Genomic DNA, 18,398 nt, shown 5'->3' on the forward strand with positions numbered 1-18,398 from the left:
GAACATTTGCCATTGTCAGATTAGCATTAATTTCACTAATAATACTATGAAAGGTCTGCATTTAATTACGTGACTACATCAACTAATTTTTTTAAACAAATAAAAGCCAACATATTAGAATATAAAATTATGATTGCAATTATTTCATACAGTAAGCAACAGATTTTCGAGAAATATTCATGTTTTGTACTTTCCCTGATCTTTTTTCGATTCCCTTCTCCCACAAATACCATTTTATTTTCTTTTGTTTTTTCTTGTGTGTATGTGTATTAATACCACAGTGCAGCCAACTTAATGTATTGGAAATAATCTCTGTCTACCCTTTATACCATTATTATTATTTATTTATACTGACTTATAAATAAATACAGAGCGTTATCCCCTGGTGCCTATGGAGCAAGGAGGGCGAGGGAAGACAACAACAATCTGAGAAAACGAGCTGTGTATTTTGAAAAGAGAGGTGCGAATCTCCATCTTGACCCGTGGTCCATTTTAATTAGGGCCCATACTGGTACTCCCAACCAGAACACATACTTGTAATCGTGCAACGCATAATTGGCCATGCAGCTGTGCTCTCACTCCAAAACAAGGATGCATCCACGTCATGAAAATGTGTAAGCTAACAACTGCAACTTGGTTAATCGCTGCTCTTCCACAGTGTAATATATGTTTTTTCAACATCTAGAAACATGATTTCAATCAGTATGAGGTTGAGATTTTGTAAAAATAATTCTGTTACATCTCATGAACTAGCACAGAATAAACCTAGGATGAAACTAGAAAATTTGGAAGTAGCATTTTATTCTGAAAGTGAACTTAAAATGTCTTCTGTAAAGAATCTTCCAAAAACAATATTAAAAATCTTTCATCAGATAACTTGGAAATTTGCTTCCATCTTCAGAAACATTTTGTGTAAGATTGCAACGTCATGTCGTGATACTTTAATTACCTGTAAGAACAAAACTTTACTTCATTATTACCAATTAATTCCTCTTCAGGTGTGTATATTTTAAACCTTATCTAGATATAACAAGCATTAAACCAAAGCCAACTGAAGTTACAATAGGGTGCTTCCAAAGACCTGAAGATGTGTTAAGGATATATTGCCTCTTTTCTTCTAGCTTCATTTATTTATTTATGTTATCCAACTCTATTATTTATTGGAGTTTTTCTTCAAAACCACAAAGCATCCTTAGAGGAACCTAGCCAATTCCGATGAAATTTTAGTTATTTCAGGCACAGCCTGGTTCCTCCTCCTTCCTGTTCACACATCCCAGCATCTGCAGTGCTTCCTACAGTCCACACCCTGCATGTCAGCACATTAGCCACGATGCTAAATCAGCTTTGTGCAGGAGGTAGTTGGAATTTTATTTCAGTATCGGTGGAGTAATATCTACTATAACGAATTCCTGAATGGAAATGTGTCCTTCAGAATGTCTGTGGTTTCCTCTTGTCCTCAATGACAGTGAGTCTAAATGTAGCCTGACTTAAAGGTAGGTCCTCCCTCCTGTTACTCTCACTCCTCATTTCTGTTATCAACCAGTGGTGAGGCTGCCTTAGGCACAAGTGTGGTCCCTGATACCAGAGCAAAGCCAATATTTTGATGTCAAAAAACCTTGCTTTATTCTTTCTCAAAAAGAGCAACAACAACAAAAAGAGAAATGAATGCAAAAACTTAAATTGTTTTATATCACCAGTTTTACAACATGAAAGCCCTTAACATTGAGGAGGGGGGTTTATGGGTTAAAAAACTCCAAGCATCCTCTTGCAGTTATGAACTTTGGGTTAGTTTTTCAATTAAACACTTTTAAACACTATTTAACTATGAATTTCAAGATAACCCTAAATAGCTGTTAAAAACTCTGTATCATCATACAAGAAAAATTTTGCTTTGGAGCTATAAGGTGTCCATTTAAGGGATACTAATAATGACAAATTAAGCCAAATTCCAAAAATGCTGTGCTTTAATACTCTTCTAATCACCCGTCCATCTCTTCTTTTTCTCTCTGACAAACAAATAAAAAAATAAATAAATAGCCCAGATTCTGCCTGGAATAATGTTGCATTTCACCAAGCAAACAGATGAATAGATATGTAATGAAGTACTATTTTTTGCTCAGAAAATGAAGAAAATCCAGTGAATGGAAAATTGGGGTTACTGTGTGTGCATTGCAAAGTAATAGTTATTTGAGTATTGAATCCGCCAAAAGGAAAATTTGAAAATGATGAAGTGCATTCAGACAAGAAACTAGAAAGCTGGGAGAGGTGAAAAGGGGAAGCTGGCAGACTTGTGCTATGCTGATAGCAAGTGTAATAGCAAAAATGATTGCTTTGTTTCCCAGGATGGGGAGGACAGGCCGGAGATGTTGCTGCTGTTTGTCTTACATGAGGAAAAAAAAAAAAAAAATAAAAAAGATCTTCATTTCCCCTCAGCAGGGACAGACTGTGTTGTTCTGAGGGTGATTTACCTTGAGAAGGGTAAACAGTTCAGCAAAGGTTCGCCTGAAAATGTCATGAGACAAACAAAGCTGAAACCTGGCTGGAATCAAATGAGCAGTTTAATATCTGATATATCCTCAAGATACATCTTCTTGGGCAGGGAACTGCTCTGGGTTTGGTGACTCAGTCACTGAGATTTTTCCTCCATCTCCAATGACATTACTGTTATACCCCGGCTCTGAATTTCGTTGATGTTCGTTCGTTGCCTGGCTGTCAAAGAATGTAGACAGAATATGAGCAGATGCTCACATTTTTTATTGCGAGTATACCCAATTGTTACAGTACATACCCAAGTCTGAAATAAGCAAGTGGATAGTGACTACCTGACTTAAAAGTTAGAGTAGAAAACTCCTAAATAACTGGAAGTGCTTCAAGAAGTGTTTATGCATTTGTCGTTAAGTGATCAGTGGATAAAATCTTTAAACATTCTTAAATAATGGATCTAGTCTTATTTCTTATTCTGTTCCTTTTCCTAAGGGATCCGCCAAACTGAAAAATAATATATTCATTGTTTTCCCTGTCTCCATGAACCCAGAAATCCTCTTTTCATTATCAAGGAAAAAAAGAAAAAAAATAAATAAAAGGAGCCATCTTTTTTAAAGTAAAGAACAATTTTTTTTTCAGGACCGAACTGAACATGGGAGAATTTGTCCCGCAATCCTGAGTCAGGCTGCTATCCTCTGGGGAGAAAAACAAAACACATTTCCTTTGAGTAATCAGGCAAAATCATCAAGCCGGAATATTAGTCAGAGAGATGTGGGTTTGGTTTTTTTTGTTCTTATTGTTGTATTTTGTGTTTGTTTGTTTTGTTGATTTTTTTTTTTTTTAATTTTGAAAGCATAGAACTAATTTGGGAGAAATATCTACAGTAGTTGCTTATTTAAATTAGCCACCCTCCCTTTCTCCTTTGAGGAATTTGCTATATAAATAGAAAGTACTTCTAGGTATACTTATTAAATAGCTAAATATATATTATTTGCTTTTGTATAGTAATGAGTACACCTATTATTAAGCACAGCGTGCTGCCATATACTGGAAATTCCCACTCAGATCAACAGAGAGAAATTAACCCCTGTAGTGGCTGAGTCACTGCTGTCGTATAGAGCATCTGTCTCATGATGGGCCAAATCACTCCCCGAAGGCGCCTATGATTCCTATATCATTAAGGATAAAAGGCCTTTACATGAACAACTTGGACCAGAGGATTAACTCTTAGACAGATAACACCAAATAAGCTTATTATCTCATTATATTTAACTACGGGCTATGCCCAAGAAGAATTTTGAACTAATTCATATTTACAAGTCCAGTTGAAGCTTGTAGAGGAACATGAGCATCATTTGTCTGCGCTGTGTCTTCAGGATACCTTTACACAGTCATCCGGTATTTTGCGTAAAGTCTAATCAGGGGTACAAGCACCTCTGTATCTTCACCAGGTACAACCAAGCCATCATCTTTTGCAAATACAGATTTGCAATTTCTTCACATAGCTAGTGCTGAAAGGTTAAAAGCAGACACCGTATGTTTAGCAAGGTGTTACAATCTTTCTGACCCACAGAAACGTTAGGCCAGAAGAAACATTTTCCTGGGACCCAGATATTGAGGTAGAATCAGGACGTTTCCTGGGCCTATCTGGACCTTTTGGTATTACTCACCCGTGCCCACTGCTAGATGCAAAATTCACAATGTAATGCTGTCAGTTAAATTTCAGTGATATTTATGTATGATATTAAGTAATGAAGTTAAACAACATCTTCATATAAACCCCATGTAGGTCATAGAAGACATAATTCCTGGTGTCAAGTGATTTTGATTTGGATCAAACCAGCAGAGGTGGCTTAACACAGTCCCTGATGTAAAGCACTGACACAAACTTTTAAGAAGCAACAGCGCCATTTAAATATCCTTTGGTTTTGGTCCTTTTTCCAGTCTTCAGTCCAAGTAACACACTGTTCACATCCAAGGCTATTTAAATTAATTTTTCATTTTCAATCATTTTCATTGCCAAGGATGTTTTTATTCAGCTTAAATATTTTAAGGGCAATTAAGCTGCAGCTTTAATGAAAGGTATGACAGTTCTGTACAACTTTAAGAAGCACAACAGTTAAAGGAATAATTAACGCAATAACATGGCATGAAAATTGTGATTTAAAATTTAATAAACTAACTTCTCCCCTCAAAATACCTGAATATGAGTTCTGGGAATTTTTGTTATTGTTGAAATCAAAAGTCTGTCCTCTTTGCAAATAACAAAGCTAACGTTTGTTAGGCAGTATCACGGTGATTGAAATAATGTAGACTTTATTAGACTCCCTACAGTCTTTCATTTTAAAGTTTTCTAGCTTCACGCTTACTGCTTAAGTTTTATAGTGAAATATACAGAGTATGGAAATATTCCAGTGCATCTGTTGCTCTATCCCGGAGTTGTAATTGAGTGATTTTAATTCTTCTAGAAAGAAAGAAACTGTTTTGGATTAAACAAATAGAATCATAGAATCATTATGGCTGGAAAAGACCTTTAAGATCATCAAGTCTAACCATTACCTAACTCTGCTGGGCCCACTTCTAAACCATGTCCCTGAGCACCATATCTCGACAGCTTTTAAATACATCCAAGGATGATGATTCAACCACTTCCCTGGGCAGCCTGTGCCAGTCTTTGATAACCCTTTCAGTCTAGAAGTTTTTTCCTAATGTCTAACCTAAACCTTCCCTGGCGCAACTTGACGTCGTTTCCTCTTGTCCTATCAGCTGTGACTTGTGAGAAGAGACCAACCCCCACCTCGCTACACCTTCCTTTCAGGTAGTTGTAGAGAGCAATCAGGTCTCCCTTCAGCCTCCTTTTCTTCAGATTAAAGAACCCCAAGTCCCTCAGCCGCTCCTCAGAAGACTTAGTATAGGTGCTAGCTAATCTCATCTAGGCTGTCTTTCCCACAAAATTTGGACCAGATGATCTTTCAAGGTCACGTCCAAGCTTGCTGTTCTATAATCTATGGTTAAAAATGCAGTTTCTAACAGTAAAAGTCATGCTATCATCCAAAAGCCACTTCTTTACCCATACTGTTTACCTTTAGTCTTACACATTATCCCCTGTCATCTGAGTTATAACAATTTAATTTATACTGAAATCTCTCAAGGGCTGGGATTATCTGCCTTCATGTTTGTATAGGGACAATTATGTCGGTGTACATATAGTCTGAAGGACACACTGAATCCGTATACATACAAACTTCTGTGTTAATGTTAAAAGACTGGAACAACTCTTCTCTGCACTATTTGCAGTTTTTGTACGGTTCTACAAGCCATGGGGAGAAGTGCTGAGGGACAGACTGTTCCTACAAGGTCTTTGCTCAACTGTAGCATTCCAAGGAATTTAACTAGTGTGAATAATGGCCCATATAACAAAATAAATAACTTGTTAGTTGAGTACTTATTGGAAGAAAAAGTCAAAATTCAACATATTTAAGGTTTTGTCTTATTCCCCACAATTAGGCAAAACTCAAGAGCCCTGGGGTTTACATCAGTCTTTATCACAATGAAGACTTTTAATTAAAATAAAAAGCTCATATCAAATTATTTCCTCCTGAAATACTTTTATATTCACTTGATATTTTTTCCACTGAATTTAATTTTCCTTTCTACATCTCTATATAACTTATCTTCCTTAAAACTTTTTTTTTTTAATATTCTCTTTTTTTTTTTCAACAAATACCTGCATTTCTTAACACTGCACCTTTACAACTCAATCCAAAACATGTAATAGCTAAGGGCCAGGATGGGGCCCTTGGTAAAAAAATAAGTCAAATCGTGTCTTTGCACTGTTTCACTTCCTAAACTCTGTTTTTTTAGAGAGGTATGTTTTGCCTCCTTCGCGTATAAGTATCCTCTTGGCCAGAGCCTGAGGAGGTGAAAAAGATTTAACCCAAGACTGCTTACAGTGGACCATAAATAAGTTCAGGGAATCCACCATCATTTGGAATAACCTTTGGAACTTTCTTAGGGATACTGAAAAGTAGGGAGTCACAAAAGCAATTTAAACAACTTCATAGACACCCTGCAGAACAGCAATAGTTAGAATTTTTTTTTTTTCCTAGCAAATCAGATTAGAAGGCTAAGGATCTTAAAGCTTTTGATGAGAAGGAAATTCTTAGGGGAAGGTTTCGTTATGGAAATACTGAATCTCACACGATTTTGTTGCTGTTGTTTCATCGTTTCTTCTCAAGAAGAAGCAGACCCCACTTCACTGCTCTGTGCTTTGTTACTGGTGAAGATGGGTTTCCCCAAGTAAGTTGTGTTTGAGCACCCATTTCCCAGAAAGCCCATGTGCCAGTCTCTGAAAACCCCTACCGGGGCCCAAACTTCTAAAGAACCAGAAGACCGCCAAAACCAAGGCAGGTTTTAGGAGCTACTGAATCCAGGCGAGGCTGTCGCAGCTCCGTGTCCCCGCTTCCAGCCAGGAGCAAGGCTGAGCGCGATCGTCTCTGTTTAAAAATCTCATAACTTCAACATTGACATGTTTTCTCTTCTTCAACTTAGCAAAGTCGTTACGGCCCGAGGAAGTAAAACACAAAGAGCACTTAGTAGTTTTGTTTGTTTTTTAAGAAGTTAGTCCTTTCACGCATCATTTTTGAGAGTTTGTACTCTATTATTATTATTATTGCCTCGCTTGAGACAAGTTTGTGGCACTTTAATTATAATCCATTATCCTGTTCAATAAAAGTCACATAAAATCTTATTTCATATTTCAGCGTGATTTGTAGTCTTTGCCCATGGTGAAGCATAATGATGTTACAATAAATTTGAAAACCAGACATGAGGAACCTGTGTCTTTGAATGGAAATAAACTGCAGTATGTATGGTGACAAGTGTTGTGTGCCGCCATTGATGGGATGTAGATTTCATGTAGGAGAATAAAAAGTTGATTGTCGAGTAATTCTTTTTGAATTGCAAAACCTGTATAACTATTAAAGAAAAAGCACAGTTAAAAGTAAAATTAGAACAAAACATCTCAGCCTTGGAAAAGCTTGATTTTTTACAGAGATTTGGAAAATGTGTTCACATTTTATAATTCGTGTATTATAAGAAAGAAGTCATTGAAAGAGTTGGAAAATGCCCTCTCTGTTCTCTCTGACACTCATAGGCTGTCCTAGAAAGAAATTAAAAGATTGTGCCTGTACGTAGCATTACATTCAGCTACTTCTTCTGCTGGGAAGTCAACCAGAGAACTGGTGAGATTCTTTCTAAGTGTGAAAGAAATAGCTGACATACAAAGAGATTTCTTACTTGTGCATTGACACGGTAAAGAGAAAATGCACTTCACTGCTGATTTCTCTTTTGCTTACAAAATGCAGCAGTTTAATGCAAGGTGATTAAATCAGGACACCCAAGGAAATTTAGCCAAAGTCTTTGTTTCCCTGCAGTGAAAGCAGAATAAATAGTTGCACCATTAAAGCAGCAAGAGCGGGAGGCAGTGAGAGCTTGGCAAGGTAGGCATTGCTTATCAGCGAAACACACTGGCTTGAGCAGAGCAAATCTCCTATTTCCCTCTGGGGAAAAGGGAAGAAAAGTAAGGCTGATGGGAGGGTTGATAGACGAGGATATATTTCACCTCCCCCAGAAGGACATGCCGCCTAAACTTTTCCTATCTCCTTGTTCCTTTTGTTCCCCATCTTTGGTTGTTTTTGTTTGGTTTTTTTTTTTGTTTGTTTGGTTTTTTTTTTTTTTTATTATTAAAGATTTCTGAGGACTATTCTATGTGATATATTAAGAACTGGTTTGTGCTGTGCTTGTTTTTTTTTTTTTTTTCCTGCAGCCTATACCAATGTATATCTGTTTTCTCCAACAAAATCTCCCTTGATTGCTTAAAGAATAAAAGGCCACTTCACAAAGTCCGAGTAATTAAGAAAAGGGGGAAAATAGCCCACAGAAACTGTCTGTCAGTGTTCGAGATCACAGCTGATAACAGTGGTGAAAACTACCACCTGCCATCCCCCAGCACGCTTAAAAATACATCAGCCCTGTGGGGCCTCTGAACAGTTATGAATACAGAGATTAATTAGCTTTTTGAACTCAGAAGAAGTCCAATTTCTTATATTGGATTTAAGTTTCCCATGAAACGCTTTGGTGAGGGCAGTGTACCTAGCTATTTGTGTGCTTCGACGACTGCCCTCACTGTGCTGGTTGTGAGCATCTCTTGCATCAGGTTACTGCAACCCACCACATTTTACAGCTGGAGAGTGAAGCCAAGTTAATTAATTTACTAGCCTAGAAATACAGAAAGGCCACAGAGAGCGGGAAAGAGAAACTTTTTTTTTTTTTTTTAAACAGCATCATTAACTCAAGCTCTTTTAAAAATTGGAATTTCTGCTTTAGTGGAGCAAGAGTTTTGATTTCATTTCATATCAAATCAGAACGAAAAGTACTATAATAGTGTGATAAACAGTTGTAATAAGAGCAGTTGAAACAGTCTTTTTTCACCGTTTTTCTCATAAATTGTATTAAAAATAGACATATCCTTCCAAACTCCTACCAAGTTTCCAACCCATACCAGTTTGGCTCCAGTTTAAGAGTTTAGTGTAAAGAAAATCTTGTGCAAATGCAGTGCCGATCCTAATACCTTCCACAGATTTTTTTCATTTGAATTATAACTGGGCTGTATATTTTTACATTCATAAGATTAAAACAATCTACAGCATAAAAAAACCCAAACCAACCAACCAACCAACCAAACAAACAAAAAAAACCCCAAAAAACCATCAAACAACTAACTAAGTAATTTCAAAAACTCCACCTCTGCTTCCAGGACATTTCTTACACAGTCTGTGAAGATCTGTGAGATCAATCACAACAGGATTTTTGCAGTATACAATGACTCTGGGAGGTTTGTACCATGAAGTTTCTACAAAGAACAAGTTTTTAAATCTCGGGGACATGAACATTCCCCTTAGATATATTAGCTGAAATGTTGTGGTTGTTTTTTTTTTCCTATTCTGAGCAACAGATTAGTAATGGTGATCTGGATACAAACTCAGGATTTGCTTTTATTCAACCAGATTCCGCAACCAAGGAGCAGGGAAAAAAATCCCACTGATCTTTAAGTCACCGGGAGCATCACCATACATGTCCTCTTTTTTTTTTTTTTTGTACTGAGGAATGTTTGTTTCCAAGCAGATGCATACTTGAATTTTTTTTAAAAATTACACACGATCTTACGGCGTGAGTATCAACAGAAACACAAAGAGTGCGCTTGGCCAACATTCAAACACAGTGCTCGGTTTTACGAGGGAAAAGCTGCATGCAATTCATCAGCGTTCCTTTCTGCTTTCCAAATCTGTTTGATTCCTGTTTCAGTCTGTGGCTTATTTAGTTTTTAATTTGTTTTCCACAGACACTGTGTTTAGATGCATATGGCTTTCACTGGAGTGCCACTGAGTAACGATTGTTGTAACGCACGGAAAACAAAATTAAAATGTACCCATTATTCCAGCATTTTTTTCCTGTCCCAGTGGGGTTTGTATTTCCACAAACTGACTGTCTGAAAGACCTAAAAAAAAAAGTGTCAGATGAATGGTTTAGAACTGAAGATGGAAATTGTAAACGGCATCATTAAAATTTTGAAATGGTTCATCCCTTTGTATTCTGCATACCCTGCCTGCGCTCCTTCCCTTGGTCCTCTTGGAGCTACAGCTCTGGAGGGAAGATGATGTTCGTAGCACCAGGTTCTATCAAGAGCGTCGGAGCTCAGGAAGGGCTGAGCGCACCCAGCTCGTCATGCCCCAGCTGAAGCTGACAAACTTTGCTCAGGGAGATTCAAGTCTTTTCTCAGTTGTTTGATTTTCTTTTCATCCAGGGAATGATACTTAAGCCACCAACCTACTTTAAGGATATATTGATTGTTTGAGGATGTGAAGATATAAAAAACAACACAATCCAAATGCTTAATATTTTAATGTTATTTTTGCATCTGATTTATTTTAAGGAGATAGTGAAAAACATAGACCATATAAAATGTATCCACATTAATGAACAAATGAGCTGCCTGGCCAAGCAAGCAGCAAGGGGATAGCACTCACAGAATCACAGAATCACAGAATGGTCAGGGTTGGAAGGGACCTCTGGAGCTCACCCAGTCCCACCTACAGCAGTTGCACAGGACGGTGTCCAGGAGGGTCCCCCACCTCTCTGGGCAGCCTGTGCCAGTGCTCTGCCGCCCTCACAGGAAAGAAGTTCCTCCTCATGTTAAGATTGAACTTCCTATGTTCCAGTTTGTGCCTGTTACCTCTTGTCCTATCATTGGGCACCATTGAAAAAAGACTGTTCCCATCCCCCTGGCACCCTCCCTTTAAGGATTTATAAAAGTTGATAAGATCCACCCTCAGTCTTCTTGTCTCCAGACTAAAAAGACCCAAGTCCCTCAGCCTTTCCCCATAGGAAAGACGCTCCAGTCCCTTCATCATCTTTGTAGCCCTTTGCTGGACCCTCTCCAACAGTTTCCTAACCCTCTTGAGCTGGTGAGCCCAGAACTGGACACAGTACTCCAGATGCAGCCTCAACAGGGCAGAGTAGAGGGGGAGGATGACCTCCCTCCACCTGCTGGCCACACTCTGCTTGATGCACCCCAGGATGCCACTGGCCTTCTTGGCCACCAGGGCACATTGTTGGCTCATGGTCATCCTGTTGTCCACCAGGACTCCCAGGTCCCTTTCCACAGAGCTGCTATCCAGGAGGTCAGCCCCCAACCTGTACTGGTGCATGGGGTTATTCCTCCCCAGACACAGCACCCTACACTTGCCCTTGTTGAATTTCATAAGGTTTCTCTCTGCCCAGCTCTCCAGCCTGTCCAGCTCACGGTATATGGCGGCCCAGCCTTCTGGCGTGTCAGCCACTCCTCCCAGTTTTGTGTCATCAGCAAACTTGCTGATGGTATATTCTGTCCCTTCATCCAGGTTGATAAATGTATTGAACAGGACTGGACCCAGTACTGACCGCTGAGGGACACCACTCGTTACTGACCTCCAACCAGACTCTGCACCACTAACCACAACCCTCTGAGCTCTATCTGCCAGCCACTGTTCAATCCACCCCACTCTCCATTCGTCTAACCCACACTTCCTAAGCTTGCCCGTGAAGATGATGTGGGTGACAGTGTCACTTGATGCTGAGCTTGTTGCAAAGGGAAGATGGTACTCAATACTTCAGTTTAATGCTACTGGGAGATGTGGATGACTAGCGTGTCCCTCCTAACCAAGCCAGCACAGGCTTCTTTTGTGCCATTTCATTTTTTTTTTAACAGCTGCTCTTACTCTTGTAGGTACGCAATCTGCTGAAATTGGGAATGTGAGGTTACAGTTTGTCCTTCAGGTTCATCTCAGTCTAAGTAAAGAAAGAAAACATTAAATGCAGTAAGCTGAGAGATAAACTGAGCTAGCTGGAGAAGTTCCTTCTATTTTAAATGCCTTTTCGATTGTTAACGGTAAATGGTCGTGAAGGTAGTTAAGAGAAGGGAGAAAAATCAATCCAGGTTTACGGATCATCCCAGAATGCATTTCCTAGTTACACTATGGATAGCTTCATTATCCAGTAAATATACTGTGTGCACTTTAAAAGTACTTTACGGGAGTTATACCTTATTTTTTTATACATTAATATGTGAATGAATACTGCATTTTTAAAACTGTACATAAAAAGATGCCTTAGTACCTATTTTTATTAAAGGACTGAAGATCGGGATCATCTTATTTCATTGCATGGTAGCTTTTATCTATCAATACTATCACATCTAGATAGATTTTTCAGCTGTGTGTCAGTAAATACACGCCGCTCACAATTTGTATTCACAAAGACCACATTTATAATGTTTTGTTTACTTATAATGCAGCATGGCTGAGCTTTAAAAAACTGGCAGTGCCCTGAAAGAGCTCTGATAATTATGCAAAAGTGCCGAAATAAAATAATAGTGCAGTGAAACGTTTGTGTTATTAATAATTCAACATATGCATCCGTGGGGGAGAGAGTAGTTGGTTTTTAACATGGCACTTCTAAATCCTGGCAGACACAGTGGACGCACAAATTACACATGTATTCCTCAGCTCTTTATGATTTAAACCTGGTTACAATAGCCATGCATGCCTGACAGGTTTCATACAGCATGGATCAGGAACGGCTTCCGAAATTCCAGATTACTTCAATATTCCCTAACATTTGCAGTATTTTAGCATGCACATTGCTTTAGTAGCAAACGCTTTAGAAAGGAGCATCAGCTAAAACTCAGGGCTCTCTTTTCCTGTGAAAGGATCAAAGATTTGGCTGGGAAAATATCAGCTTGCCCTGCCAGCAAGCATGCCGAGCAAGCTCAGCCCACTTCTAGGTTGGAAATGTTATGGGTGGACAGCTATAGCATTGCGAGACTCCTATCTATCTGTTTTCTGCCTTCAATGATTCAAAGGTACCTGGGGACCATATCTCAGAGGAGATGGCTGAAACCTGATAAAAAAAAAAAAAAAAAGTGATTAAGTTGAAGTGCTAAAGTCTCAGTTTGTGGGGGCAAAATGATATTTAAGGGTTGTGGTTGATGACTGTATCATGCACACGCACCATGTGGGATCTGGAGAAGATGGAGAGCCATTCCGCTCATCCATTTCTGGTGCCTCCCCATTAATTTTGTGCTCTCCGGCCCTGGTGTTGTGTTGTCTGGTGCCACACTGACGTCTTTGTTCGTAGTGTTGTTTAGGCAATATTCACGCTGGTCACAGATCACTCCGTTCCCCCGTGTGTAACATTGCAGTGTAGACCTGGATCATGGTGAGGGCAACGAGCTGACCTCTGAAGTGGGCTGGAGTAATTGATTTGACTGGGTTGCAGAAAGCCAGTCATCTTCTGACCTTGTCATGTAATATCATGCTGACATCTTTTTAATGTTGTATGTCACTATTAATTCATTCATCAAGCAAGAGCGTTTTACTGGTCTGTCACAGCTATCACACCGGTCAGAGTTTCTTTTACAGACCTTTAAAAGGCATCCCTTTTCCACAAAATTTCTCCACATCACAGATGACCTTCTGATCGTAGCTTTGAGCCTTGGCAGGGGATGTGACCCTGACAGTCTCAGTTTACTTTGCTCTCTCTCTTTCAACATTTCACGTCATTGAAATGTTTTGCTTTATTAGCAGCGAGGGTGACTATTTCTTCTTGGCTTTACTGTTCCTTTTTCTAGGTGCAGGACTTCTGTACGGCAAAACTGTTCTATAAAACAGACTGGTCAAGGAAACACTGTATATAACATTGCATTTAAAGATTTCATATTATAAAAGTCAGAACAAAAAGGTATTGAAATTATGAAGTTAAAATAAACCATCTTACTGTATCAGCACAGGCTGCGAACAATGACACTCAAAATTGAAAATGTCATTGAAAAGAGATGTTGAAATAAAATGTTTTGATTCAGGCAAAGCTGTGCAGTCTTTTTAACTGAAAACTGAAAAGTTTTCAGCAAATTGATTTTTTTAAATAGTTCCCTGACAAAAAAAAAAAAAAAAAAACCAAAAAAAAACAAAAAACCCCCAAACCACCAAAAAATAAAACTTCTCTGAAAAATGCAAATTGTCCTTATTGAAAAAGAAAAACTGATTTTCATGCGCTGAGGCCAAACTCTGCTATCTTTTTTTCTTATAAAACAATAGTTTGCGCTGCTGAAATCTTTAATTAAAAAAAATAATAAAATTAATACAGGCTAAGTTACTATTCTACCTGGAAAAGGATGACACAGGATCATCCTAAGAGAGTAGTAAATGCAGTGAAGAATAGAAAACTAAAAGCTTCACATTTACTTCATGAACATACAGGCCAATGTGCTGTTAAGATGGCAGATACCAACGGAACAGATTTAATGATATGACATTCTGTTTTAAGAGGTAAATAAGAAAAAAACATTAGAGAAGAACAATACAGCAATTACTTGTAGCCAAGTTATAAATGAACCACTCTCAAAGTTTCCATTGCCACGAATTTCAAGCTTAATTATTTTATTCTCAAATGCTTTGCCTTGGGAAAAGACCATAGTGACTGAAGAATTTTTATTAAATGCATGTAAAACATTAACTTGCCGAGTCACACCATTGGGCCTGTCCACATAAGCCCTTTATTTAATTGATGGATTTTCAGTAGGTCTAAATCTACAAGCAAAGAAAAGTAGAAGTGAGATGCAGCAATATGAGGACTGATTTCCACCAGAGGTTTTATATAGTAGAAGGGATATTTTGTGTGGACACGACTCTACGTAGAGCTTTCAGCCAGTTCAGCATCTTTACAGTGGCAGCGCAGAAGCATCTGACAGCACAGCAGAGCAGTCCTAACACGTGTCATGTTTTTTAATGTATGTGATGCGATAGAAAATCTGCTTAGGATGTCATCAGAACTGAGTTATGCCTGAAGCATTTTCTCATATTTCAATTCATATGTTCAATTCATATTTTGAAAAAAAAAAATATGATCAGCCATCTCCGCTCCCATACCCTGTTGGCTCTGATCTGCAATAATCTGTTAAAATAACAAAGCAGTACTACACTGGGTTTTTTTGCGGGGATGCGAGGACGGGTTTCAATGACTGAATTTGAGGAGGTCTGCAGAACAACATCACAGAAATGTCTCACACTGCACAGAGGAGCACATGGCAGAGACCTGAGCTGGTCCATCCAAATGCTATAGCTCCGAGGGCAGCTTTATTCCAGAGGTGGTGAAGTAACTTTCACGAGCTTCCTAGTAGGATTTAGTCACGTGCAGTTTTATCCCTCGTGCTTCTAGACTTGGTTTGGATTGCCTTGAGGGACCTTAGATATCCTTGCTACATGCTGTCCAATACCTTCAATCCTAGAGTTATCATACACCAAGGATCAAGAGATATCCTTCAGGAGGTTAAATCCTCCAGGGATCTTCTATGTCTGAGACAGCTTTTGTCTCTAGGTATTATGCCAAGGACTCCTTCAAACTTCTTCTGCATTTGCAAACCTACTCTCCATTATCCTCCTCTTCTGCCGCACTGCCTGGTTTTCTTTCCGTTGATTCTAAGCATGCCTCATTTCCGTTCTGATTATTATAATCCCTGCTTCTCCGAAGATGGATGCCTCTGAAGCTGGCTGAGGCCTAAAGCATCATTTGCAGTCCGCAAAAATGTTTCCCCTAATTTTTCCAGATGATGAATCACACATTCAGTTAAATGAATGTCAAATAAATTGTTCTCAATATTTCCAAAGTCTTATCAAACCTTACAAAACCAGACTTCGAATACCACTGTGATTAACATAGATTAAAATGCCTGATTTTGAAAATCCTTTGCAGAGTTTTTGTAGAAATGGTCTTATCTTTCAGTATATTCTCAATTGTTAACAACTTTAGTAGAACCCAGCATGACTTGCTAGCTTCGTTTATATTTTCTTCATTACCTGCTTTTCCATAAAACAGCACAGAATTCCTTCAAACAAATCAAAACAATGAATACATAACTTAAGATGAGCTAGATGTGGTGTTGTCTCAGAAATACTTTTTAGTACCTCTTGAGGTCTTAAGATGAGAAATTATTGGTATAAAGTACTTGGAAAATCAATATGAACACAAACAATTGGAAAGGCGAAAAGTGACTTGGGATGCGTTAATACCAAATGTACTACGGAAGCCATGATGTGGTGTAGTACACGTTAGAATTATTAAACACCTTGATAATGACTGTTCTCTCAGGTTGAAGTGTGAATGAAATTCCTTTAACCCTTAAATCCAAAGACACTTAAATGTCAAATAACCATGTAATGTATAAAGCAGGGCAAAATCCAATGTTATAGGAACCCTTGAAAATAAACATATGAACCTAATTTCTTCAACATTAAAGAAAATCTTCTAAAATTGGTGTCATTTAATTTTTTTTTTCCTAAAGTTAATGAAAATTAACAAACTGCAACAGCTCTTAAGCTAACTAACATTCTGGGATCAGCACAATCTCTTTTCTGGACAGCCTCAGCCAAGGAATCAGGATAAATGCTAGTTCTATGATTTTCATATTTTAGTATCTTGGCTCTCTTATCAGTTTCCACAATACTTTCATATGAAGATGGACAGAAAATGACAATATAGAGATAGAGTTTCTTTAATGTGTTGGCTGCTTCTGAGAGGCATAAGTAAGTAAGTTTCTTCTACTATTAAAAAGTTATTTGTCTAGAGAACTGATGAACAAAATAGCTTTGAGTCTGTATGGACACCTGCAAATTGTTCAGCTATTTTGTCAGTCCCTTTTGTTTTGGTTTGACATCACAAGTTACTACCATGCTGTCTTTCATCATTCCCATTAAAACATTGATTGGTTTACTATCTCACTTCTTTAAACTTCCTTTTTTTCCCAACATTTCATCCCAAAGTGCAGCAACTCCTCAGGCCCCTATTAATGCCCCTTAAGCATTGCACAGCTTTCATGAGGTCAGACACAGCCCCTTGCCCTATTCACATTTGTTTCATGAAAGCCCCTTTTGATCCTCAGCTCTGTCAAGCTGGTTGGTATAGGAATTATATTTTATGTTTTTTTCAACACCCCCTCTTTTTTTCTTTTTTTTTTTTTTCTTCTCCTTCTGTCCTTTAGAACATGAACTTCAAGGGGAGTGTTCGTTCCTCACAGCCATGAAGAATGTGCTAGCTTCAGCTTTTAAAGAAGCACTGATAAATGGAAATATGAATTATCTTTATCAAAATATAACAAATGGTTTGTTAAACTAAAGCAATTTAATGGAAAGGAGTGTCCTTTCATTGTCCATGTGTATTTAAAATTGCAAACCTATCTGAAAAAAAATAGATAGAAGAGCAGATTGGCATTTGGGGTGGTTATAGTTAAGGTATTTCAGCTTACCAAGCTCTATAAAATGTATTTCAAAAGTAAAAAGAGGGATGGAGCTCTGTTTGGTTACAGATTGCTGTATCTGTCTCATCTCCCTTCACATTCCCTGTCCAGCTAGTCAGCTGCTTCTCTTCTTCATTTTGGGCTCCCACCAAGCCAACCCATTACGCAAATTTAAAATGTGCTAAAGAGGAACTCTTACACCCACCAGCATCCTTCTGCAGAATAAACAAGTGTTTCACCTATGCTCTATTTGAATGTGTTAATTCCCATTACTATAATAAGAGTATTTTCCTATGAGAAATGACTATACCAAGAAGCTAATGGTGTATGACCGGTTTCTAATGCTATCTTTCTCTGGGAAGTTTGATAAAAATAAGAGAATCAGAACATTAACAACAGGATTCCTCATTCCAGAGGTAATCTTGTAATAACTATTAATATTAATAAATAGCTTCAATTTTAAGAATAAAGTAGACTGTCCACTTTCAGTGGGCATGGAACAAGCCTGAAATACACAGAAGTGACAGAAAAAGCAGGCTTCTCGTTATTGTACATTTTTTTTTTAATTTTAACCTTCACCAAACCTGACAGTATCTCTGTGAATTTCATAGTTAGACCACTGCAATCTGTTCAGAATTGCAAATGTATAGACTGAGCTTTCCAAAGCAATAACATACTAATGCAGTGATTAGTCCTGCTGTTATCACAGCGTAGGCTGGAAGAAAAAAAAAATAAAATAAAAAAAAATTAAAAATGCCCAAACCCCCAAAGTTCCTTCTTTTCACAATGGTTTATCTATGCTGCAAAGCATAATATCACCAGCTGCTTTCTGTAAAGAATCAATATTTCTGCTAGAGGTTATGAGCTCTTTTCTTGCTTGCCTGATATCATCAGTGTCTTAGTACACAGTGCAGGGTAATAACCAAATCTCAGTCTCCTGAGTCTTACTAGTTATGGTGTTTGCCATTGACCACTCTGTTAGACCCCTGGGTCCCAGAACAGAGGCTGATTACTGGGTAATACAGAC

The sequence above is a fragment of the Vanellus vanellus genome, assembly GCF_965231255.1.
Source record: "Vanellus vanellus genome assembly, chromosome: 1".
NCBI lineage: Eukaryota > Metazoa > Chordata > Aves > Charadriiformes > Charadriidae > Vanellus > Vanellus vanellus.